Source organism: Erinaceus europaeus, chromosome 2, assembly GCF_950295315.1.
Source record: "Erinaceus europaeus chromosome 2, mEriEur2.1, whole genome shotgun sequence".
Lineage (NCBI taxonomy): Eukaryota > Metazoa > Chordata > Mammalia > Eulipotyphla > Erinaceidae > Erinaceus > Erinaceus europaeus.
In genome coordinates, this window is record NC_080163.1 from 190,591,524 (window position 1) to 190,616,633 (window position 25,110).

The following is a 25,110-nucleotide window of genomic DNA, read 5'->3' on the forward strand; positions in this document are numbered from 1 at the left end:
TGAGGAGTCTGGCTGGGGTGGGCAGGGATTTCCAGCTGCTGGCCTTTCCTGTGGGGTAGAGAGACTCTCATGCATCCTGGAAACCTGTTCTGACCTGAATGGTTATAGGAATGGACTTGAGTCCTCTCTAGGATCTGAAACTTGGTATACCAGTTGTGTCCCTGGACTGTCCGTTTTCCATCTCTTGGAGGGACTTAGAGTCTGCTGGATACCTATTTAAGATGCATTTAACTTAGCTACCCTTGGTGAAGAAAAGATTTTGCATCCATTTTAAAAAGTGTGTTTTAATTTTGAGAGACTTTTGATGTTCTGTTTTGTCTAGTTTGTATGCGGTGCTGGGATTCACACCCAGGACCTCAAGCATACAGGCTTTTTCTTGCCCTTTAATTTTAAGCAAGAAATGGCTCAGAGAGAAGTGACTTGCTTTAGGGAGAGGGTAGCAGTGCTGAGGTAGCGGACAGTACTTCCCTACTGGAGACAGGCTAGAGAGGAAGTGGGGGCACCCCGTTTTCTTGGGGATGATGGGGAATGCTCCTTAGCCTCCAGACATGGGGCTCTACTCTCCTGGGCCTGACAGCTGCGTCTACCAGGCTCTTCTTTGCTGGGTCGAATTATAGATGTTCCTTTCCCAGCCCTCAGGAATGGCAGCTCTGACCCCTTTCTGGGCAAGGTCCAGGCCAGTTTCCCCGGCACCAGTTCTCCGCGGTGACCCTGCCTCAGCCCACTCCTCTACCGGCGCTGGCCACGCCCCTTAGCCGGCCACGCCCACCGCCTGTCACGTGAGAGTGGCGTTTGCGCAGGCGCAGTGAGTTTGGGGACATGGCGGGAACCTTTGAGGCCTATCTTCGACAGCCTCCTGGGTGACTTGTAGTGGGTCCGCTGCTGGCCATGAGGCCCACGCAGGTACATTAAGAGCTTCAGCAGTCCAACTAGACTGCAGGGTAGCGTGTGGACAGTCTGTGTCCCGAGACCAGGGCCGGTGGGGCCATACAGGGTGCAGACCTGCCGGGGGTAGGCTGCTGAAGAGTTCAGCAGGGTGTCAGAGACCAGGGACTCCAGGCAGAGATGACAGCCTCCACAAAGGACTTCCAGAGCATTCCCGCACAGGGTGTGGTTGGATGGACAAAGATAAATGTAAGTGGTGACAAGGTCAACCTTCAATCATCTGCTACACCCAGCAGGGTCCTGATCGCGACACTGTGGGGTGGGAGTGAGGTGAGCACAGTGTTTTTGAGCTCCATCTCCCTCTCTCTCTTTCTCTCTTTCTCTGTCGTCGGCCGGAGCTGGCCTCTTAGGTGCCTCAGAGGGTTCTAGCCTGAGTGCGGCCTCTCCCCCGTTCCTGTTCATTAAACATTAGCTCGGGAGTTGGGCGGTAGTGAAGTGGCTTAAGTGCACATGGTGCGCGAAGTGCAAGGGACAGTGTAAGGATCCCGGTTTGAGCCCCCAGCTCCCCACCTGCAGGGGGGTCGCTTCGCAAGCGGTGAAGCACGTCTGCAGGTTTCTGTCTTTCTCTCCTACTCCCTGTCTCTCCTCTCGATTTCTCTCTGTCCTATCCAACAACAACAGCTATGACAACAATAACAACTACAACAAGCACAACAAAAAAGGCAACAAAATGGGAAAAATGGCCTCCAGGAGCAGTGGATTTGCAGTGCAGGCACCGAGTCCCAGCGATAACCCTGGAGGAAAAAAAACAAAACAAAAAACAAAACATTAGCTCTAGGGGGCAGGGAGCTTGCTCACTTGGCAAGGCACACACTTTGCCTTGTGGGAGGTGTTGGATTTGAGGTCACGACATGGGAGCATCATGCAAAGGCAAAGCTTCACCTGTGCTGGAATGGTAACATGTTGTCTTTCACTGTCTCTGGAAAAAGAGGGGCAGGAGAGAAAAGTCCACCAGGAGCAGTGCAATCACACAGTCATGAAACCCAGTGAAATCCTGGTGGCCAAAAATAAATAAATAAATAACATCACAACCAAGATACATTTAAGAAAAAGTATTTTAGTGAGCTGGGGAGACAGTATAATGGTTATGCAAAAGAAAAGACTGGTGTCTACCTTTCTCATTCATTTAAAATGAGTAAATAGGTGGGGGTAGATAGCATAATGGTTATGCAAAGAGACTCTCATGCCTGAGGCACCGAAGTCCCTAGTTCAATCACCCATACCACCATAAGCCAAAGCTGGGCAGTGGTCTGGTTAATAATAATAATAATAATAATAATAAAATGAGTAAATAGTGGCACACTTGGTTGAGCGTACATGTTACCATGTACAAAGACCTGGGTTCAAGCTTCCAGTCCCCCCACTTGCAGGGGGAAAGCTACAGGAACAGTGAAGCAGTGCTGCAGATGCCTCTCCTCCACCTCTATCCACCTACCTATCTTCCCCTTCTGTCTCAATTTCTCTCAATCCAATAAATTAGTAAAGAAAGAAAATAATAAGAGGAGGTAGATAGCATAATCGTTATGGAAATAGACTGTCAAGCCTGAGGCTCGAAAGTCCCAGATTCAACCCCCTGCACCACCATAAGCCACAGCTGAGCAGTGCTCTGGTAAAAGCAAGCTAAAAACCAAAAACCAAATACTCACTTGAAGCCAAGAATGTACCTTAAAAGTAGACTGCATGCCTCATGCCTTGTGTAAAGAGGCTCTGAATTCCTTGTGCAGGTCCTTACGCTTTATACTATGAGCTTTTAACCTGGTGCGCCACTGCCCAGCCCCCTTACTCATTTTTATAAGTCAGGGAGATAGAGAATCAGAGCATAACTCTGTCATATGCAGTGCTGCGGATCAAACTCAAGACCTCATGTTTTGGAGTCCAACAGTTTATCCACTGTGCAATCTCCTGGACCACTAAAGTTCTTTTTTGCTATATAAAATAATGTTCACAGATGCCAGGTTGTGGGCATTTTGAGGAAGCATTTTTCAGTCTACCACTTTGTGACATTAGTTGTCTAAAGTGTTTGTGCCAATTTACTCTCCTGCAGCACTGATTGAGAGCTCTCTCTGCTTCCCATCCTTACTAATACCAAGCCAACACACTTTAATTTTGCTGTTTGGGTGGATCTGTGGTAGTACATTACTGTGGTCTATTTTTTCTTCTCCATGTTTCATTTCTGTTCATTTAAAATGATTATCTATGTATTAGCGGTAGAAAGAGGAGAAAGAGAACCAGAGATCACTTTGCCAGGTATCAAACTAGGGACCACACGCTCTTAGACCCAATGGTTTAGCCACTGCCCCACTTCCTGGCTGCCCTCTGCTCATTTTTGAATGAGGAGTAGGAGGTGTTTGTGTAGACAGAATGGACAAAGATATTACTGATGGATGACAGAGTATGTTTGAAGGTCTCAGAACACATTTGTTTGAAGTGAATAAGAGGCTTGTTTGCTTTTTTAAAGCATGGGCTATTAAAAGTAAAGAGGATGCAGAGAAGCAAACAGAACAAAATAAAAATCTAGGGTAAAGAGGGTCTAGTGTGAGTGTCTGGCAGGGAGAAAGCTTTTGTTCATTGGCAGAAAGCACGGGCAGGCTGGGGAGACAGCATAAAGTTTTTTTTTGTTTGTTTTTTTGTTTTTGCCTCCAGGGTTATTGCTGGGCTCAGTGCCTGCACCATGAATCCACTGCTCCTGGAGGCCATTTTTACCCCCTTTTGTTGCCCTTGTTGTTGTAGCCTTGTTGTGGTCATTATTGTTGTTGTTGATGTCATTCGTTGTTGGATAAGATAGAGAAATGGAGAGGAGGGGAATACAGAGAGGGGGAGAGAAAGATAGACACCTGCAGACCTGCTTCACTGCTTGTGAAGTGACTCCCCTGCAGGTGGGGAGCCAGGGGCTCGAACTAGGATCCTTACGCTGGTCCTTGTGCTTTGCGCCACGTGTGCTAAACCCGCTGCACTACTGCCCGACCCCCCTAACCCCGACAGCATAAAGATTATATAAATAACCTTCATGCCTGTGTCTCTAAGGTCCCAGATTCAATTCTCAGCACTACCATAGCCAGAGCTGAGCAGTGCTCTGGTAAAGTAAATAAGTAGCAAAATAAACATATATATTTCAAAAAGAAACAAACAAACAAAAAACCCCACAAGGACCAGGGAGTTGAGTGTGTCTGCACCCCCGCCCCATCTCCTGCTCTGAGCTGATGCTACAGGTTGGACTGTGAGGTGTGTGAGTGGGGGGCAGCCTCATACCTAGTATATATCAGAGCTGGGGAGACAGCATAATGGCTATGCTGTCTTTGAAAAAGACTTTAATACCTGAGGCATCAGAGGTCCCAGGTTCAATTCCTAGCACCACCATAGCCAGAGCTGAGCAGTGCTCTGGTTAAAAATAAATAAATAAATAAATAAATAAATAATAAGGTCCAGGGAGTCGGGCGGTAGTGCAGCGGGTTAAGCACAGGTGGTGCAAAGCGCAAGGACTGGCGTTAAGGATCCCTGTTCCAGTCTCTGGCTCCCCACCTGCAGGGGAGTCACTTCACAGATGGTGAAGGAGGTCTGCAGGTGTCTGTCTTTCTCTCCCCCTGTCTGTCTTCCTCTCCTCTCTCCATTTCTCTCTGTCCTATCCAACAATGACAACATCAATAACAACAACAATAATAACTACAACAACAGTGAAAAACAACAAGGGCAACAAAAGGGAATAAATGAATAAATAAATAAGTATTTTTAAAAATTAAAAAAAAAAGGTCCAATGGCATGGAAGGTAGCATAGCAATAAAGCACCGGACTTGTAAGCCCGAGTTCCCAAGTTTGAACCCTAGCATTACAGGTGCCAAAGTGACCCTCTGGTTCTCACAACCTCTATCATAAATAAATAAGTATACCATAAAATTAATAAATACATTTGGAACCCAGAAGGTCCTGTGTGAGAATCCTGGCTCTGACACTTTATTAAATGTGTCAGCCAGGCCCTTTCTCTTTTCCTCATCCCCAAGTCATTCATCAGTCACTTACCAGTGTACATTTTTTTTTAAATAGTGATATATTTATTTATTTATTTATTTATTTATTTATTTATTTATTTATTCCCTTTTGCTGCCCTAGCAGTGTACGCTTTGGAGAGTTCTGGCTACTACAGGATGAGGGGTTAGGTCTAATCCCTCTGACAAATCGTGGCTTAGTGTGTGTGTGGGGGTGGTGAGGGGAGGTGGTTTGGTGCATGAGGGTTGGGGCATCCTTGAAGGGCTGGAAAACTCAGCTGGGGCTGATTCTTACTCTAGCCTGGCTTCCTCAAGGCTGTCTTCACATTCAACTATTCTCTGTCCTACTTCCTCACTGGCATCTGGTATCTCCTTCCTGGCACGGCTGAAGCCTCGCACCTCCTCACAGACTTCTTCTCTGTCCCACCTGCCAAGGCCTCTGTTGACCTTCCGCCCACTCCAGCCGGCCCCTCCCATGACCACACACGCCTTGGGCTTAGTCACTACCCGGAAGTGTGGCGTGAGCAGCAAACATTTCCTTAGTGCTCACGCCCCAGGCAGGCACTGTGCCAGATGGTTCACATGGGTTCACCTGTCACGCAGACCAGCAGGGCTGGAATTAGTGTCCTCATTTCAAAGAGGAGGATACAGGCACAGGAGGGTGAAGCCACTCCTGGGTGACACATTTAGTCAGGTGGCAGAGCCAGGATTCTAACACAGGCCTTTCTGGGCCCCAAACCTATTTGTTTATTTTAAGATTTATTTAGTTGTTTTAAATTTATTTATTTTTGGATAGAGACAGAGAGAAACTGAGAGGGAAGGATGAGATAGAGCGAGAGAGAGACCTACAACATTGCTTTACTACTTGTCAAGACTCCCCACCTCCATATGGGGGCCACGGATTTGAACCTGGGTCTTGTTCATAGGAACATGTGGACTCTACTGGGTGTTCCACCTCTTGCTCCCTAATATTTATTTATTTGTTTGTTTGTTTATTCAAGACAAAGAGACACACAGAAAGGGAGAAGGAGCATCTGGCATATGCGGTGCTGGGTTTCAAACTCAAGATCTCAGACTTGTAAATCCTACACTTTACCCCCGCTGTGTCACCTCCCAGAATGTTAGTTCCCAGGTTCAAAGTCCTTGTTTTTATTTTTTTTTTAATATTTTATTTATTTATTAATGAGAAAGATAGGAGAGAGAGAGAGACAGAGAGAGAAAGAGAGAGAACCAGATATCACTCTGGTACATGTGCTGCCGGAGATTGAACTCAGGACCTCATGCTTGAGAATCTAGTGCCTTAGCCACTGAGCCACCTCCCGGACCACCCTGTTTTTTATTTTTATTAATTGTTGTCCCTGGGGCTTCACCACTCTGGACCAACTTTTTCAGATAAAGACAGAAAGGAAATACAGGGGAGAGGGCAGGCAGCCATAGCACTGACGTTTCCTTCACTGTGGTGGGAGCTGGGCTTGAATCTGGGTCAAACACATTAAGGTGAAGCAGCACGCCAAGGGAGCTATTCTGCAGATCCCCAAACCCCTAAATCCCTGTTTTGTTTTGTTTTTTTAACCCAGGGACTGAGGCTCTGTTCCTGGACAATGTCACCATTTTTTTTCTTTTGATAGAGAGTGAGAAACAGAGATAGGAGGGAGAGAGAGAGACAAAGAGACCTACAGCACTGCTCCACTACTTGTAAAGCTCCCCCAAGGCTACAGGTGTGGCCTGGGGATTCGAACCTGAGTCATTGCACACATGGTAATTTGTAAATTCTATTCGGTGAGTCACCACCTGCTTCTTGGGTGTATTTATTTATTCCCTTTTGTTGCCCTTGTTGTTTTATTGTTGTAGTTATTATTATTGTTGTTATTGATGTCGTCATTGTTGGCTAGGACAGAGAGAAATGGAGAGAGGAGAGGAAGACAGAGAGGGGGAGAGAAAGACACCTGTAGACCTGCTTCACCACTTGTGAAGCAAACCCCTCCCCCCCCCCCCCCCCCCCCGCAGGTGGGGAGCCAGGGGCTTGAACCGGGGTCCTTAAGCCAGACCTTGCACTTGCACTTTTTTTTTTTGCCTCCAGGGTTATTGCTGGGGCTCGGTGCCTGCACCATGAATCCACTGCTCCTGGAGGCCATCCCCCCATTTTTTTGCCCTTGTTGTTGTATTTATTGTTACTGTTGTCATGGCTGCTGCTGTTGTTGGATAGGACAGACAGAAATTGAGAGAGGGAGTCGGCCTGTAGCGCAGTGGGTTAAGTACAGGTGGCGCAAAGCGCAAGGACAGGTGTAAGGGTCCCGGGTGAGCCTTGACTCCTCACCTGCGGGGGAGTCACTTCACAAGTGGTGAAGCGGGTCTGCAGGTGTCTTATCTTTCCTCCTCTCTGTCTTTCCCCTCCTCTCTCCATTTCTCTCTGTCCTATCCAACAACGATGACGACAATAACTACAACAATGAAACAACAGGGGCCCCAGCAATAACCCTGGAGGCAGGAGAAAAAATAAAAAAAAAGGAGAAAGAGGAGAAAGAGAAGAAAGAGGGAGAGGGGGAGGGAGAGGGAGAGGGAGAGGGAGAGGGGGAGGGAGAAGGAGAGAAAACTAGCATAGGGGACCTCATGCTCCCATGTCTAACACTAGCAACTATGCCGCCTGTCAGGCTGATAAAATACCTGGTTTAATCACTACCCAGCACTGCTTCCCTGTGTGAAATCTAACATTGTGCACTCTGCTCTCAGCACCCGCCCTCCAGGCCTGGCTAGCCCTCCCCACCAGCCTGCCTGTGGCTATCAGCTCACAGAGAGGATACTTCGCTCCTGGACTCTGTCTGTTCATGGACCAGACCCCTCCTGACTTCTCTCCCTGCCCAGCTCACACTGGACCTTCTGATCTCTGTCACCTGCTCTCTAATAGTCACGGCCCCTGCTGGAAACAGCAAGCACCACCACTGGGAATCTGAAGATACTGTAAAGCAGGGACTATCTGCAGAGGCAGGGCTCATGGAACCCACAAGGGTGGTGGGAAGCAGGGATCTGGGGCTACCTTAGGGTCCCCAGGGATGAGGTGAGGAGAGTATTTCTGGAGCTTGGTGAGACTGTGGCACAAGTGCGAGAGGTACAGGGTGGCAGGTGTGACCACAGCCTGAACCACGGCTGCCACAGAGTTGGGAGCAGAAGAGTCAGCCAGAGCAGAGCTTCTTTTTCTAATATTCTGCCATGCTTCCTCCTGGGGAAGCTGTGGAGATGTCAGAGGGCAAAGAGAGCTCAGATGAGCCTGTGCAAGTGGTAGAGAACGGTGGACAACGCATAGGGGGGGCATGCAGAAACACCCAGGGGGTCTGAGCAGTGGTGCACCTGGTTAAACACACACATTGCCATGCACACAGACCTGAGTTTTGAGTCCCCTCTTCCTTCTCCCCTCTCTCCTCTCCTCCCCACTCCTCTCTTTTCCCCTCCTCTCTGTTTCTTCTTAAATATATTATTTATTTACCTACTTATTTATTTCAGATAGAGAAATAGAGAAATTGAGAGCAAAAGGGGATATAGAGAGGGAGAGGGAGGGCAGGGGTAGATAGCATAATGGTTATATAAAGGGACTGTCATGCCTGAGGCTCTGAAGTCCCAGATTCAATCCCCCACATCACTATAAGTCAGAGATGATCAGTGCTCTGGTAAAATAAATGAATAAATAAATTAGTTAAAAAGAAAAAGAAAATTAAAAGAGAGAGAGAACTAGAATGCCTGCAGGATACACCTGCAGACCTGTTTCACAGCTCATTAAGCTTCCCCCATGCAGGTGGGGAATGGGGGCTTGAACCACAGACCTTATGTACTATAATATGTGCACTCGACAAGGTGCACCACCACCCTGCCTTTCCCTCTCCTCTCTTCTCCTTTTCTCTTTTCTTTCTTCCGCCAGGGATTTGCTGGAGCTCTGTGCTCACACAGTTCCACTACTCTTGGCGGAGTGTTCTTTTCTCTCCTTTTTTCCCAGAGGTGACAGGCAGAGAGGGAGAGAACCACACAGAGAGAAGGCTGACAGACATCACAACACTGCTCCACCACACATGAATCTTTCCCTATGCTTGGTGCTCCTATGTGGGCACCAGGGGATCCCTCATCCAGAGGTCCCTCTAGTGTTGCCCATAGTGCTCTAGATGGTGCCAGAGGTGGAACCCAGGTAAGTCGTGTGCTCTACCTGCTGAGCTGTCTCCCAGACCTCAGCACACTCTCAAGATCCCCTTACATCTCTGGCCTTCTGCTTCATTTATCAGCAGGTCCCTAACCCTGGTCTGGGTGGGTTAGCTTAGTATAGAGAAGAACACTAAGGAGTCAGGTGGTGGTGCACCCGGTTGAGTGCACATGTTACAATGCACAAAGACCCAGGTTTGAGCCCCCAGTCCCAACTGAGTCTTAACTCACTGAAACCATTTGCACGGAGCTTATTAATGACTTTCTATTGTCAGGTCTTGGACTTTTTTTTTTTTTTTTTTTTGCAGTCTTTATCTGTAGTTTTTAACTTCATTGTCCTGAAAAGCTTGCCTTCCTTGACTTCTGCATACTCAAGCAATCCAAAAGTTAGCATTTCAAAGCAACAAGTAACTCTTGTCATCTAGATGCTGTGCATTTGGAATCCTTGAGTGACTCAGCCAAGGAGCTAATGGTGTCTTCTGAGTATGTGGATGCTGAGTATATGCAGGGCCTCATAAATGTGAGGGAGGCACCTGTGGTCTCTTCTGGAGGCTCAGGTGTGTGTGTAATAGTATTACACGTTTACACACACACACACACACACACACACACACACACACACACACACACACCTGGATGCTATGATAGTTGTTCTGTTTTGTTTTTTTAAACTTGGAACCAGGGACTGGCCTAGAGTCTTATGTAGGCATAATATCACTAAGTAGCCTCTCCGATCAATTTTCTTTCTTTTTAAAAATTTTTTATTATCTTTATTTATTTGATAGAGACAGCTAGAAATTGAGAGGGAAGGGAGTGATAGGGAAAGAGAGAGACACCTGGAGCTCTGCTTCACCACTCGTGAAACTCTCCCCTGCAGGTGGGGACTGGGGCCTTGAACCCAAGTCCTTGCGCACTGTAACATATGCGCTCAACCAGGTGCCACCACCCAGCCCCTGACCAATTTTCTTTATTCTCTTTATCTCTCTTTTTCTCCTCCTCCTCCTCCTTATTTATTTATTTTTGTCACGAGGCGCTTCTTCACTCCAACCAACTTTTTTTTTCAGATAGAAAGAGAGATAGGGGCTGAGCGTGTCTCAATTAGTTGAGCAAACATTACTATTCATCAGGACCTGGGTTCAAGCCCCTGGTCCCCACCTGCAGGGAGATTTCACAAGTGGTGAAATAATGCTGCGGGTTCTCTCTCTCTCTCTCTCTCATCTCGTCCTTCCCTCTCAACTTCTGTCTTTATAAAAAAATTAAAAAATGGCTAAAATTATTTAATAGGCGTGTTCCATCCAACTGTCTGGTAGCAGTTTTCTCTCACAGCAAACCCACACTTGCCTGCACATAACTGCTCTTCCTCACCCATGAGCTTCAGTTTATCCTACCCTCTCCCTTTAATGCCCCTCCAACTTTGGGGAAACTCCTTCCTCATTCTCCTCCTCCTCCTTCCTCTTTAATCGAGAGTACTGCTCAGCTCTGGCTTGTGGTGGTGAAATAGATTCAGCCTATGACCTTGGAGCCTGAGGCACAGGGTATCTCTCCTTCCTTAATTGTCATCTCTTAAAAGCTTTCTTTTGTATCTTATTTCACAAGAGATGGGTAGATAGATGAAGAGGAAGAGAGAGTCCAGAGCAACACTCTGCCGGGTAGGATGCTGGGAATCAAACTCAGGACCTCATACTTATAAGTGCAGAACTCTACCACTGTGCCACCTCCTGGGCTGCTATTTTCAAGTTTTATTTTATTGCCATCAGGGTTACCAATAGGGCTTGGTGTCACAATGATGCCACCACTCCTGGAGGCCAGTTTTTTTTCTTTTTTTTCTTTTTTTTTCCTGATAAAGATAGGAGAGGGAGAGAAAGGGAAAGAGAAAGACACAGCAACACTGTGATGTCTCTCTTTTATTTGTGCTTCTCTCTCTAAAATAAAGAATGAAGAAATATGGGGCTGGGTGGTGGTACACTGGGTTAAGTGCACATAGTACGAAGTGCAAGGACCCATGCAAGGATCCCAGTTCGAGCCACCGGCTCCCCACCTGCCAGGGGGTCGCTTCACAAGCGATGAAGCAGGTCTGTAGGTGCCTCTCTTTCTCACTCTCTGTCTTCCCCTCCCCTCTCAATTTCTCTCTGTCCTATCAATTAAAAAAAAATGGCTCCCAGGAGCAGTGGATTCATAGTGCAGGCACCGAGCCCCAGCAATCACCCTGCAGTCAAAAGGCGGGGGCAGGGGGAGAAATGAAGAAATTGACATAGGGAGGCTATTACACATGCAGGAATCCTGGGTTTATTTCCTGGAGTTGTATTCTTAAAAAGGAAGTACTTGAAGTGGATGGGATTTGGAGCTTGACTTGCACGAGCATGAAGAAGCTGTCAAGGTGAGGTAATTTTTTCTGACTTGAATGGCAGGTCTCATGTTGCTACCAGGATGGAGAGAGGGAGCCCAGGTCTGTGGAGAGTGGTAGAGAAAGTGGCGTCCTGACCTGTATGTGTTAATTTTGAGGTGACTGGACATTGGGGTCTGAAGCTCAGGAGATAGAATCTGAACATAAATGTGAAACTTTGTATATTATCAACAAAGAAAGTCATTTGGTGGGACCAAGGAGGGCCAAGGAAGTGAACTTTCTGAAATGAAAAGAGGGCTTTAAAAAGATGCTGTGGGGCTGGGGAGATACCATAGTGGTTATGCAAAAAGACTTTCATGCTTGAGGCACCAAAGGTCCCAGGTTCAGTCCCCATAAATGAGAGCTGAACACTACTCTGGGGGGAAAAAAACTTTTTTATTTTTTTTATATTTATGTATTTATTCCCTTTTTTGTTGCCCTTGTTGTTTTATTGTTGTAGTTATTATTGATGTCATTGTTGTTGGATAGGACAGAGAGAAATGGAGAGAGGAGGGGAAGACAGAGAGGAGGAGAGAAAGACAGACACCTGCAGACCTGCTTCACTGCCTGTGAAGCAACTCCCCTGCAGGTGGGGAGCCGGGAGCTTGAACCGGGGTCCTTAAACTGGTCCTTATGCTTTGTGCCACCTACACTTAACCTGCTGCACTACCACCTGACTCCTGAAAAAAAAAAATCTTTTGAGGGTCAGGTGGTGGCTTACCTGATTGAGTACAAGGACCTGTGTTCAATCCTTCAGTCTCCACCTGCAGGTGGAAAGTTTCATGTGTGGTGAAGCAGTGATATAGGTCTCTCTCTTTCTTCCAGGGCTATTGCTGGGGCTCAGTGTTGGGACTATGAATACACTGCTCCTGGCATCAAGTTTTTCCATTTCTCTCTCTCTCTCTCTCTTTTTTTTTTTTTTTACCAGAACACTGCTCAGCTTTGGTTTATGGTGGTGCAGGGGATTGAACCTGGAATTTTGGAGCCTCAGGCATGAGATTCTCTTTGCAGAACTATTATGCTATCTACCCCTGCCCATTTCCCCCCATTTTTTAAATTATTGAATAGGACAGAGATAAACTGAGCAAGGAGGGAAAGATAGAGAGGAGAGAGAAAGACAGACACCTGCAGACCTGCTTCACTGCTTGTAGTGTCTCCTTGCAGGTGGGAAGCCGGGAACTTGAACCTGAGCTTAAGTCCTTGTGCAGGTCCTTGCACTTTGTACTTTGTGTGGCTAACTGGGTGTGCCACTGCCAGGCCCCTTTCTCTCCCTCTCTGTCTCCCTTCCTTCTTGATTTCGCTATTAAAAGAAAAAAAAAAAAAGAGGGAGTCGGGCAGTAGTGCACACGCGGTGCAAAGCGCAAGGACCAGCGTAAGGATCCCAGTTCGAGCCCCCGGCTCCCCACCTACAGGGGAGTCACTTTACAAGCGGTGAAGCAGGTCTGCAGGTGTCTATCTTTCTCTTCCCCTCTCTGTCTTCCCCTCCTCTCTCCATTTCTCTCTGTCCTATCCAACAATGACATCAATAACAATAATAACTACAATGATAAAACAACAAGGGCAACAAAAGGGGATAAACAAATAAATAAAATATTTTGAAAAGAGAGAAAAACAATGCTAATTGTTAAAAAAAACCACGCTTGTGGGAGCTGGCAAGGTAGCTCACCTGGATAGTGCACCCGTCTTGCCATGCTCAAGACCCAGCTTTGAGCTCATCTCCCCCCTGCCACTGGAGGAAGCTGCTGTGCTCTGGAGTCTTACTCCCTCTGTCTTTCACTCCCTAGCACCCCCCCTCTCTTTTTAATTTCTTTATAGGGGAATTAATGTTTTACATTTGACAGTAAATACAATAGTTTGTACATGCATAACATTTCCCAGTTTTCCATATAACAATACAACCCCCACTAGGACCTCTGTCATCCTTCTTGGACCTGTATTCTCCCCACCCACCCAGCCCAGAGTCTTTTACTTCGGTGCAATACACCAATTCCAGTTCAGGTTCTACTTGTGTTTTTTCTTCTGATCTTGTTTTTCAACTTCTGCCTGAGAGTGAGATCATCCCATATTCCTCCTTCTGTTTCTGACTTATTTCACTTAACATGAATTTTTCAAGGTCCATCCAAGGTTGGCTGAAAATGGTGAAGTCACCATTTTTTATAGCTGAGTAGTATTCCACTGTGTATACAGACCACAACTTGCTCAGCCACTCATCTGTTGTTGGACACCTAGGTTGCTTCCAGGTTTTGGCTATTATGCTAAGAACTTAGGTGTACACAGATCTTTTGGTGTGTTGGTTTCCTTAGTATATATCCCCAGGAGAGGAATTGCAGGGTCATAGGGTAGGTCCATTTCTAGCCTTCTGAGAGTTCTCCAGACTGTTCTCCACAGAGATTGGGCCAACTGACATTCCCTCCAGCAGTGCAGGAGGGTTCCTTTGGCCCCACAACCTCTCCAGTATTTGTTGCTATTACCTTTTCTGATTTATGACATTCTCACAGGAGTGAAGTGATATCTCATTGTTGTCTTTATTTGCATTTCTCTGTCAATCAAAGACTTGGAGCATTTTTTCATGTGTTTCTCAGCCTTTTGGATCTCTTCTATGGTGAATATTCTGTCCATGTCCTCTCCCCATTTTTGGATGGGGTTACTTGTTTTCTTGTTGTTGAGATTGGCAAGCTATTTATATATTCTGGTTATTAGCCTCTTGTCTGATGTATGGTATGTAAAGATCTCCCATTCTGTGAGGGGTCTCTTGGTTTGGGTAGTGGTTTCTTTTGCTGTGAAGAAGCTTTTTAATTTGATGTAGTCCCATAGGGTCATGCTTGCCTTAGTCTTCTTTGTAATTGGATTAGTTTCATTGAAGGTGTTTTTACAATTTATGTGGAAAAGAGTTCTGCCAATATTTTTCTCTAAGTATCTGATAGTTTGTGGTCTAACATCCAAGTCCTTGATCCACTTGGAATTTACTTTTGTATTTGGTGAAATATAGTGGTTCAGTTTCATTCTTCTGCATGTTTCAACCCATTGTTTCCAACACCATTTTTTGAAGAGACTTTGCTTTCCCCATTTAATAGTCTGGGCACCATTGTCAAAGATTAGATGTCCATAGGTGTGGGGGCTCGCTTCTGGGCTCTCAATTCTATTCCACTGGTCAGTGTGTCTATTCATGTTCCAGTACCAAGCAGTTTTGATGACAATGGCCCTATAATATAATTTGAGATTTGGGAGTGTGATGCCTCTAGTTCTGTTCTTTCTTCTCAAGATTGTTTTGGCAATTCTAGGTCTTTTCTGGTTCCAGATAAACATTTGTAGCATTTGTTCTATTCTCCTAAAAATGTGGTTGGGATCTTGATGGGGATAGCATTAAGTTTGTATAAGGCTCTGGTAGTATATTCATTTTGATGATGTTAATTTTTCCAACCCATGAACATGGAATATCTTTCTACTTCTTTGTGTCTTTTTCAATTTCCTTGAGTAGTGACTCATAATTATCAGTGCACAAGTCTTTCACTTCTTTGGTTAGGTTCCTAGATATATTATTGTTTTTTTGTTGCTATAGTAAAAGGAATTGATTTCTGGATTTAACTTCTTCTAACTTATTGTTGGCATAGAGGAATGCCACTGACTTTTGAATGTTAATTTTGTCGCCTCACACCTTACTGGATTGCCTGATGATTTCCAAAAGCTTCTTGCTGGATTCATTAGGTTTTTCTTTTTTAAAAAAAATATTTATTTATTATTTATCCCTTTTTGTTGCCCTTGTTGTTTTATTGTTGTAGTTATTATTGATGTTGTTGTTGGATAGGACAGAGAGAAATGGAGAGAGGAGGGGAAGACAGAGAGGGGGAGAGAAAGACAGACACCTGCAGACCTGCTTTACCACCTGTGAAGTGACTCCCCTGCAGGTGGGGAGCGGGGGGCTCGAACCGGGATCCTTAGGCCAGTCCTTGTGCTTTGTGCCACCTGCGCTTATACCGCCCGACTCCCTCATTAGGTTTTTCTATGTATACTATCATGTCATCTGCAAATAGGGAGAGTTTGACTTCTTCTCTTCCAATCTGTATCCCTTTAATTCCTTTTTCCTGCTTGATCGCTATGGCAAGAACTTCCAACACTATGTTGACTAGTAATGGTGATAGTGGGCAGCCCTGTCTAGTACCTGATCTGAAGGGAAATGTTTCCAGTTTTTCACCATTGAGTATGATGTTGGCTGTAGGTTTGCTATATATAGACTCCACTATCTTTAGGAATTTTCCATTTATTCCCATTTTTGTAGTGTTTTGATCATAAAGGGATGTTGGATTTTGTCAAAGACTTTCTCTGCATCTATTGATATGACCATGTGGTTTTGGTCTTGCTTTTGCTGATGTGGTGGATCACATTGTTTGATTTACGTATATTAAACCAACCTTGCATGCTTGGGATAAACCCCATGTGTTCATGATGAACAATCTTTTTAATATACTGCTGTATCTGGCTGGCTAGAAATTTTGTTCAATATTTTAGCATCTATGTTCATCAGAGATGTTGGTCTGTAGTTTTCTTTTTTGGTTGTGTCCCTGTCTGCTTTTGGTATCAGAGTGATGTTGGCTTTATAGAAGCTGGAAGGTAGTATTCCAGTGTCTTCAATCTTCTGGAAGACTTTTAAAAGTAGAGGTTTTAGTTCTTCTTTGAAGGTTTTGTAGAATTCATTTGTAAAACCATCTGGTCCATGGGAGTCGGGTAGTAGCGCAGCGGGTTAAGCGCAGGTGGCGCAAAGCACAAGGACCAGTAAAGATCTCAGCTTGAGCCCCTGGCTTCCTACCTGCAGGGGAGTCGCTTCACAGGTGGTGAAGCAGGTCTGCAGGTGTCTGTCTTTCTCTCCTCTCTCCCCCTCCATTCTCCATTTCTCTCTGTCCTATCCAACAACAACGACATCAATAACAACAACTATTAAAAAAAAAATCTGGTCCAGGACTTTTATTCTTGGGAAGATTTTTGATAACTGTTTCAATTTCATTAGCTGTGATGGGCCTGTTCATGTTATCTAGTTCCTCTTTACTTAATTTTGGAAGTTCGTAGGTATCTAGGAAATTGTCTGTTTCTTCCAGGTTCTCTATGTTGGTGGCATGTATTTGTTCATAGAAGCCTCGCATGATATGTTGAATTTCTTTGGTGTCTGTTGTGATATCGCCTCTTTCATTTATGATCTGACTTTTTTGAGTCTTCTCCCTTTTTTGTTTTGTGAGTCTGGCTAAAGGTTTGTCGATTTTGTACACTCTTTCGAAGAACAAACATTTACTTTCGTTGATCTTTTGTATGGTTTTCTTATTTTCAATGTTATTTATTTCTGCCCGAACTTTAGTTATTTCTGTCCTTCCGGTTGCTTTAGGGTTCCTTTGTTCTTCTTCTTCTGGGTCTTTAAGATGTGCAATCAGGCTGTTTATTTGTGCCTTTTCTTGTTTCCTAATGTGTGCTTGTATGGCTATGAACTTCCCTCTCAGTACTGCCTTAGCTGTGTCCCCAATATTTTGATAGCTTGTGTCCTCATTTTCATTGAACTCTCTCATTATTTATTTATTTATTTTTATTTTAAAGGTTCATTTAATTTAATTTTTTTTTTTTTTTGCCTCCAGGGTTAGACTGGGGCTCAGTGCCTGCACTACGAAGCCACTGCTCCTGGAGGCCATTTTCCCCATTTTGTTGCCCTTGTCGTTGTGCTTGTTGTAGTTATTGTTGTCATTGTTATTGTTGTGTTGGATAGGACAGAGAAAAATCGAGAGAGGAGGGGAAGACAGAGAGGGAGAGAGAAAGATAGACACCTGCTGACCTGCTTCACTGCCTGTGAAGCGACCCCCTGCAGGTGGGGGGGGGGCTCCAGAGGGGATCCTTGTGCCAGACCTTGCGCTTTGCACCATGTGTGCTTAACCCACCCAGCTCTCTCTCCCTCTCCCTTAAAGCTTGGTTTGGACTAGTGAAACCTCAGCAATGACAAAATAAAATATTGGGGGATCCGGTGGTGGTGCCCCTGCTTGAGTGCACACATTACAATGTGCAAGGACCTGGGTTTACGCTCTTGGTCTCCACCTGCAAAGGTCAAGCTTCATGAGCAGTGAAGTAGTGCTGTAGGTCTAGTTTTCTCCCTCATTCCCTCCCTCCCTTTCTATCTCTCTTTTCCTCTCCATTTCTGTCTCTAGTCAGTAAAAATAAACATACTTTTTTTTTTTTCCTCCAGGGTTATTGCTGGGCTCGGTGCCTACACCATGAATCCACCGCTCCTGGAGGCCATTTTTTCACCCTTTTTGTTGCCCTTGTTGTTGTAGCCTCGTTGTGGTTATTATTATTGCCATTGTTGATGTTGTTCGTTGTTGGATAGGACAGAGAGAAATGGAGAGAGGAGGGGAAGACAGAGAGGGGGAGAGAAAGAGAGACACGTGCAGACCTGCTTCACCGCCTGTGAAACGACTCCCCTGAAGGTGGGGAACCAGGGGCTCGAACCGGGATCCTTACGCCGGTCCCTGTGCTTTGCGCCACATGCTCTTAACCCACCGTGCCACTGCCCGACCCCCATAAACATACTTTTAATAAAAAATAAAAATACTTTTTTCCCCTCACTAGGGAAAGAGAGAGGCAGGCTGGGAATATGGATCAACTTGTCAACGTCCATGTTTAGCAGGGAAGCAATTATAGAAGCCAGACCTTCCACCTTCTGCAGCCCATAGTGACCTTGGGTCCATACTCCCAGAGGGTTAAAGAATAGGAAAGCTATCAGGGGAGGGGATGGGATACAGAGTTCTGGTGGTGGGAATTGTGTGGAGTTGTACCCCTCTTATCCTGTGGTTTTGTCAGTGTTTCCTTTTTATAAGTAAAAAAAAAAAAAAAAGTAACAAAAAACATTTAAAATAAAACATTGACCTCGTGCTGCAAGAAAGCAAGTCAGATAGGACTGAAAAGCGCCTGTTGGATTTATCCAGGAGGAGGCCTCCTGGGAGGGGGACAGTGATGGTAGTGGCCTGGAGGGGGCTCAGAGAGGTGGACCTGGCCTGGCTCTGAGGCTGTCCCTTTGTCCTCAGTAATACCTCACTCAAGCCACCAGGGGGCAGTGGCTACACAGAGTCCAAGTGGAGAGCTTTCCGGGCAAGCTTGGTGTTTGATGTGGGCCAGTGGACAAGGACTGGGGGCTTGTACAGGCTGTTTCTCAGTGGGAAGAGAGCCAGGAAGAAGGTCTGGAAAGATGTGCATATGGGGGAGGGAAGTGGTTGCTGTGGGGCAGTGTCCCTTCTGGGGGCCATTGCGGTTGGAAGAAGGGCTTGGTCAGTGTGCAGCTGCCCAGTGGTCTTCCCAGTGGAATTTGGATCAGGGACGTTGGTTGGTCTCTACATTTGAGTCTTGAAAATCCTGCCTCTCATTCTTCTTTGAGACATATGGAGCTTCTTTCAGTTCTCACCTGCTCCATTCGAAAGTCCTTTTCCTCTGCTCACTTGTCAAAGTTGTTCATTCATCATCTGTGCGAAAGTCCTTTTTTTTTTTTTGCCTCCAGCGTTATTTCTGGGGCTCAGTGCCTGCACCATGAATCCATCGCTCCTGGAGGCCATTTTTCCCCTTTTTGTTACCCTTGTTGTTGTAACCTCGTTGTGGTTATTATTGTTATTGTTGATGTCGTTCATTGTTGGATAGGACAGAGAGAAATGGAGAGAGGAAGGGAAGACAGAGAGGGGGAGAGAAAGACACCTGCAGACCTGCTTCACCACCTGTGAAGGGACTCCCCTGCAGGTGGGGAGCCGGGGTTCGAACCGGGATCCTTCAGCTGGTCCTTGGGATTTGCTGAGCACTGCTCAGCTCTGCCTTATGATGTCAAGGAAGATTGAACCTGGAACTTTTGGAGCTTCAGGCATGAGAGTCTGTTTGCATAACGATCACGCTCTCTCCCCAACCCCACTTTATTCTTTTATTTCTTCTAATAAGTAAAAAAAAAAAAACTTTTGTGCCCTTCGGGGGCTTTTTTTACATGCATAACTTTATAACTCCCAGACTTTTCCCCCAAATAGAGGCTGAGGGACAGAGCAGGAGAGAAAGACAGAGAGGGTAAAGATACAATAGTACTACACCACTCCTTGTGAATCTTCCTCTTTGCATGGTAAAGTGTGAGTTCTACTGTGTATTCCATCTCTTGGTCAGAGAGAGAGACTCAACAGTGAACTGCTCCACCATCCGTAGAGCTTCCCTTGATGTCTTCCTATTCCCATATGGTTTGGGGACTCAAATCTGGGGCTTCAGGTTTGGTAAGGTGCATGTTATATCCAATAAGATATTTTCCACCATTTATTTATTTATTATATTTATTTATTTATTTGGGGGATTTGGTGCCTACACAATGAATCTATCACTCCCAGTAGACATTTTTCCTTTTTTTTTTTTTTCTTTTTTAAATATTTTATTTATTTATTTATTTATTCCTTTGGTTGTCCTTGTTTAATTATTGTAGTTATTATTGATGTCATCGTTGTTGTATAGGACAGAGAGAAATGGAGAGAGGAGGGGAAGATAGAGAGGGGGAGAGAAAGACAGACACCTGCAGACCTGCTTCACCGCCTGTGAAGAGACTCCCCTGCAGGTGGGGAGCCGGGGCTCCAACCAGGATCCTTACGCCGCCGGTCCTTGTGCTTTGCGCCACGTGCGCTTAACCCGCTGCGCTACCACCCAACTCCCCATTTTTTCTTTTTAAATTTGATAGGACATAGAGGAGAATTTGAAATGGAGAGGGGAGGGGGAGATAGAGATAGAGAGGGAAAAGGACAGAAAGACACCTGCAGACCTGCTTCACCACTCGTGAAGCTTCCCTCGTCTAGGTGGGGAGCCAGGGTGCAAACCCAGATCCTTGAGCATGTTAACGTGTTAAGCTGGTACACCACTGCCTGGTTTGTTTGTTTATTTTGTCAGAGCATTACTCAATTTATGATGGTGCTTGGGATTGAACTTGGATCCTTTGGTGCCTCAGGCATGAAAATCTTCTTCCAGAACCTGTTTCCCAAACCCCTGACTTTTTTTTTTTTCTTTTTTTTAACCAGAGCACTGTTCAGCTCTGGCTTATGGTGGTGCGGGGGATTGAACCTGGGACTTTGGAGCCTCAGGCATGAGAGTCTGTTTGCATAACCATTATGCTATCTAACCTCTGCCCAACTTTTTTTTTTTTTTTTTTTTTTTTTTTTAATGAGACAGTGGAGAGTGGCTCACTACCTTGTGCAAGTATGACTCAGTTGATGACCTCCTGGGCTATTTTTTCCCATTTATTTATTTAGTGAAGGAGACAGAGGAGAGAAGGAGAGAGAAAAGAAAGAGAAGGAAGAAAAGTAAATACCTTAGTAAGACCCCACTCTCTATGGAGCTCCTTGGTGCCATCCATAGTGGTCCCTTGTGGTGAAGGGCTTGAACCCAGGGTCTTGAGCATTGGGAAATTGTGTGGTCTACCAGGTTAGGTATCTTAGCCCTTAGTTTCTTTTTTAATATTTATTTATTTATTCCCTTTTGTTGCCCTTGTTGTTTTGTTGTTGTTGTTATTGATGTCATTGTTGTTGGATAGAACAGAGAGAAATGGAGAGAGGAGGGGAAGACAGAGAGGGGGAGAGAAGTAACTCCCCTGCAGGTGGGGAGCTGGGGGCTCGAACTGGGATCCTTACACCAGTCATTGTGCTTTGCACCATGTGCACTTAACCTGCTGTGCTATCGCCTGACTCCCGTTTTTGTTCTTTTTAATACTTATTTTGCATAATCATTATGTTGTCTCTCTAGCCCTTAATACTTATTTTAAAAAATTTTTTAAAATTGTCTTTACTTATTTATTGAGTAGAGACAGCCATAAACTGAAAGGGAAGGGGTGATAGAGAGGGAGAGGGACAGAGAGACACCTGCAGCCCTACTTTACCACTTGTGAAGCTTTTCCCCTGCATGTGGGGACTGGGGACTTGAACCTAGGTCCTTTGGCATTGTAACATGTGCGCTCAACCAGGTGCACCACCACCCAGCTCTTACTACTTATTTTAATGAGTGAAATAGAAAGTCAGAGAGAGAGAGAGAGCGAGGGAGAGGGAGAGGGGGAGGGAGAGAGAACAGAGCAACTGTTTACCCTGGCTGATGGTGGTGCTGGAGTTTGAACCTGGGACCTCAGAGCCTCAGGCATGAAAGTCTTTTGTATAACCATTATGCTATCTCTTCAGCAGTTTCTGGTTTTTTAGATAGAAGCAGAGGTAGAGGCAGGGACAGAGAGAATGAGAAAGAGCACATGTGCCAGTGTGAGATGGAAGGGAGTAGTGAAAGATCTGGGGGCTCAAACCAGGATCCTTGAGCCAATCCTTGTGTGCCATGTGCACTTAACCTGCTGTGCTACCACCTGACCCCCTGTTTATTTATTTTTGTGGCACTGAGGATTGAACCGAGGACCTCAGACATATGAACGGTGTGTCCACAAAAACCAACTCTCCGGCTTACTGTTGACCAATTTTAGGCATGCATTTTGATGAGATCTCATGCACACAGAGTCAGGTAGCCGCAGCCACAACCAGGCTGCAAGGCATCTCCAGGAATCCCCCCGAGTCCCCTCCTGCCCCTCTGCTCCAGTCCACTCCTTCTTGCCCTGGCCCTTTCCAACTACCGATTTACTTTTCTGTCACCATCGTTGGACTCCTGCCCTAGCATATGTGTGGACTCAACCAGGATGCCATCTTCTGTGTCTGAACTCTTCCTTTTGCTGCCGGGGTTCATGTGCACTCCTGCCTATTGGTGACTGCACCTTTGCCCTGTGTGCCTCCATGTGAGGGTCTCCATATGGACATAGCTGGTTCACTTTTGTATCTTTTTTTTTTTTTTTTTTTCCTCCAGGGTTATTGCTGGGGCTTGGTGCCTGCACCACGAATTCCCTGCTCCTTATCACCCTTGTTGTTTTATTGTTGTTGTGGTTATTATTATTGTTGTTGTCACTCTTGTTGGATAGGACAGAGAGAAATCGAGAGAGGAGGGGAAGACAGAGAAGGGGAGAGAAAGATAGACACCTGCAGACCTGCTTCACCACTTGTGAAGCGACTCCCCTGCAGGTGGGGAGCCGGAGGCTCGAACCCACTTTTGTATCTTTTTTTGAATATTTTAAAATATTTATTTACTTATTCCCTTTTGTTGCCCTTGCTTTATTGTTGTAGTTATTATTGTTGTTATTGATGTTGTTGTTGTTCGATAGGACAGAGAGAAAATGGAGAGAGAAGGGGAAGACAGAGAGGGGGAGAGAAAGACAGACACCTGCAGATCTGCTTCACTGCTTGTGAAGCGACTCCTCTGCAAGTGGGGATCCGGGGGCTCAAACCACGATCCTTAGGCCAGTCCTTGCGTGTCTCGCCACCTGTGCTTAACCCAGTGCTCTACCGCCTGATTCCCCCCGCTTTTGTATCTTTAGCTCGTAGCTGGGCACTGGCCTATCCCAGCTCTCCGTAAATGTTTCTTCTCTTCCTCTATTTCTTTCTCTATTCCTTCCTTTCTTTTCTTTCCTTCTTTCTTTTAAAAATGTTTTATTTATTTATTGAATAGAGACAGAGAGAAATAGAGGGAAGGAGAGAGAGAGAGAAAGAGGAAGAAAGAGAGAGACACCTGCAGACCTGTTTCATCACTTGTGAGGCTTTGCCCCTGCAGATGGGACCGGGAGCTTGAATCCTGGGTCCTTGTGCATTATAGCACTCGTGCCCAACCAGGCATGCCACCACTATCTTTAATCCTCTCCCCCTCTCTTTTTCTCTTCTTAGTGTTTATTGCCACCAGGGTTACTGCTGGGCTCAGTGCCAGCATGACAAATCTACCTCTCCCAGTGACCATTTCTTCTCCTTTTCCCCCACCTCCTTCTTTCTTTCTTTCTTTCTTTCTTTCTTTCTTTCTTTCTTTCTGTTAAAAACAGGGAAGTTGAAAGGAGAGGGGGAGATAGAGAGGGAGAGACAGAGGGAGGGAGAGAGAGAGAGAGGGAGAGGCACCTGCAGCCCTGCTTTATCAGTTGTGAAGCTGCCCCTTTGCAGGTGGGGCTAGAAGCTTGAACCGTGGTCCATGTGCATGCTTACACATGTGTTCCACGGGTGAGCCATTGCACAACCCTGTTTTTTTTTTTTTTTTCTTCTCCTCCTCCCTCCTCCTGGCACTGATCAGCTCTGGCTTTTGATGCTGGAAATTAAGCCTGGGACCTCAGAGCCTCAGGCATGAAAGTCTTTTGGTATAACCACTATGTTATCTCCCTGAGCTAGTAAATGCTTTAAAAAATATTTATTTATTCCCTTTTGTTGCCCTTGTTGTTTTATTGTTGTTGTTATTGATGTCATCATTGTTGGAAAGGACAGAAAGAAATGGAGAGAGGAGGGGAAGACAGACAGGGGGAGAGAAAGGTAAGACACCTGCAGACCTGCTTCATTGCCTGTGAAGCGACTCCCCTGCAGGTGGGGATCCAGGGGCTCGAACCGGATTCCTTATGCAGGTCCTTGTGCTTTGCACCATGTGCACTACCAACTCTCTGTGCTTTCTTTTTTCAAGGGAAGTATGGATGCAATACTGGGGATTGAACTGGGCCACAGACATGCAAGTCCCACGCTCTTAACCCAGAGCTATCTTCCTGACCCACAACACTCTTTATTAGCCCCTCCCTCTTCAGAAACCTTTGGTTTGGAAATGGGGCAGGTGTTTCTTATACTTGTCTGTGGGCTGTCCACACTGCTTCTGGGTGTCTGCCAGGTTCACAGGGGGAAATCCTAGGCCTGAGCCCTGTTTCCCAGGTGTGGGCCATGAGGCACTTTCTGCATTATTTGTGTTGCGCACACAGTGTGGGAACTATGGTGTTTGTGTGGGTGGGTGGAGTGGCTCCAGGTCTCTTTCTCTCTCTTTTGCCTCTAGGGTTGTCACTGGAGCTTGGTGCCTGCACTAGGAATCCACTGCTCCTGGAGGGCATTTTTTCTCCATTTTGTTGCCCTTGTTGTTATCATGATCATTGTTGTTGTTGTTGGATAGGAAAGAGAGAAACTGAGAGAGGAAGTGGAGATGGGGGAGAAAGATAGACACCTGCAGACCTGCTTCACCGCTTGTGGAGATTCGTGGCTTGAACTGGGATCCTTGCACCGGTCCTTGTGCTTTGCGCCATGTGCGCTTAACCTGCTGCGCTACTGCCCGGCCCCGTCTCTATCTCTCTTTTTTTTAATTTAATTTAATTTTTTTTTCTATCTCTTTTTAAAAGATTTATTCATTTACACAAGAGCATAAGTGGTACATGTCAGAAATCGCACTTGGGACCTCATGGTTCCAAGTTCAAGCCTGTAGGCACGGCGCCACCTCAGGATGGCATGGGCTGCTTGAGTGCCCTATTGGCTTTGTACGCTCCTGTGTGTGTGTGTGTGTGTGTGTGTGTGTGTGTGTGTGAGAGAGAGAGAGAGAGAGAGAGAGAGAGAGAGAGAGAGAGGAGAGAGAGTGTACTGCCCTTGGCCTGTGTGGTTCTGCTCGCCAGGGTCGCAGGCAGCTGGCTCGGGTCCTCTGCGTGCCGCCCGGTGCTCACTCTGCCCTCCCGCGGGGCAGTGTCCCACATTTATCTCTGCTCCGCACTTGCACCGGGCGAGCAGTTCCGGGAGCCTCCAC

At 45.9% G+C, this 25,110-nt stretch overlaps 1 protein-coding gene across 1 annotated transcript in view; it reads left to right on the plus strand.

Moving 5' to 3' along the window:
* The first annotated feature begins 832 nt into the window (after positions 1-832).
* Positions 833-25,110, plus strand: part of POU2F2 (POU class 2 homeobox 2) — a 138,937-nt gene continuing 114,659 nt past the window's right edge. The window contains exon 1 of the mRNA XM_060186062.1: positions 833-1,134. The gene's annotated coding sequence lies outside the window, so the exon portion shown is untranslated. The remainder of the gene's footprint in view (positions 1,135-25,110) is intronic.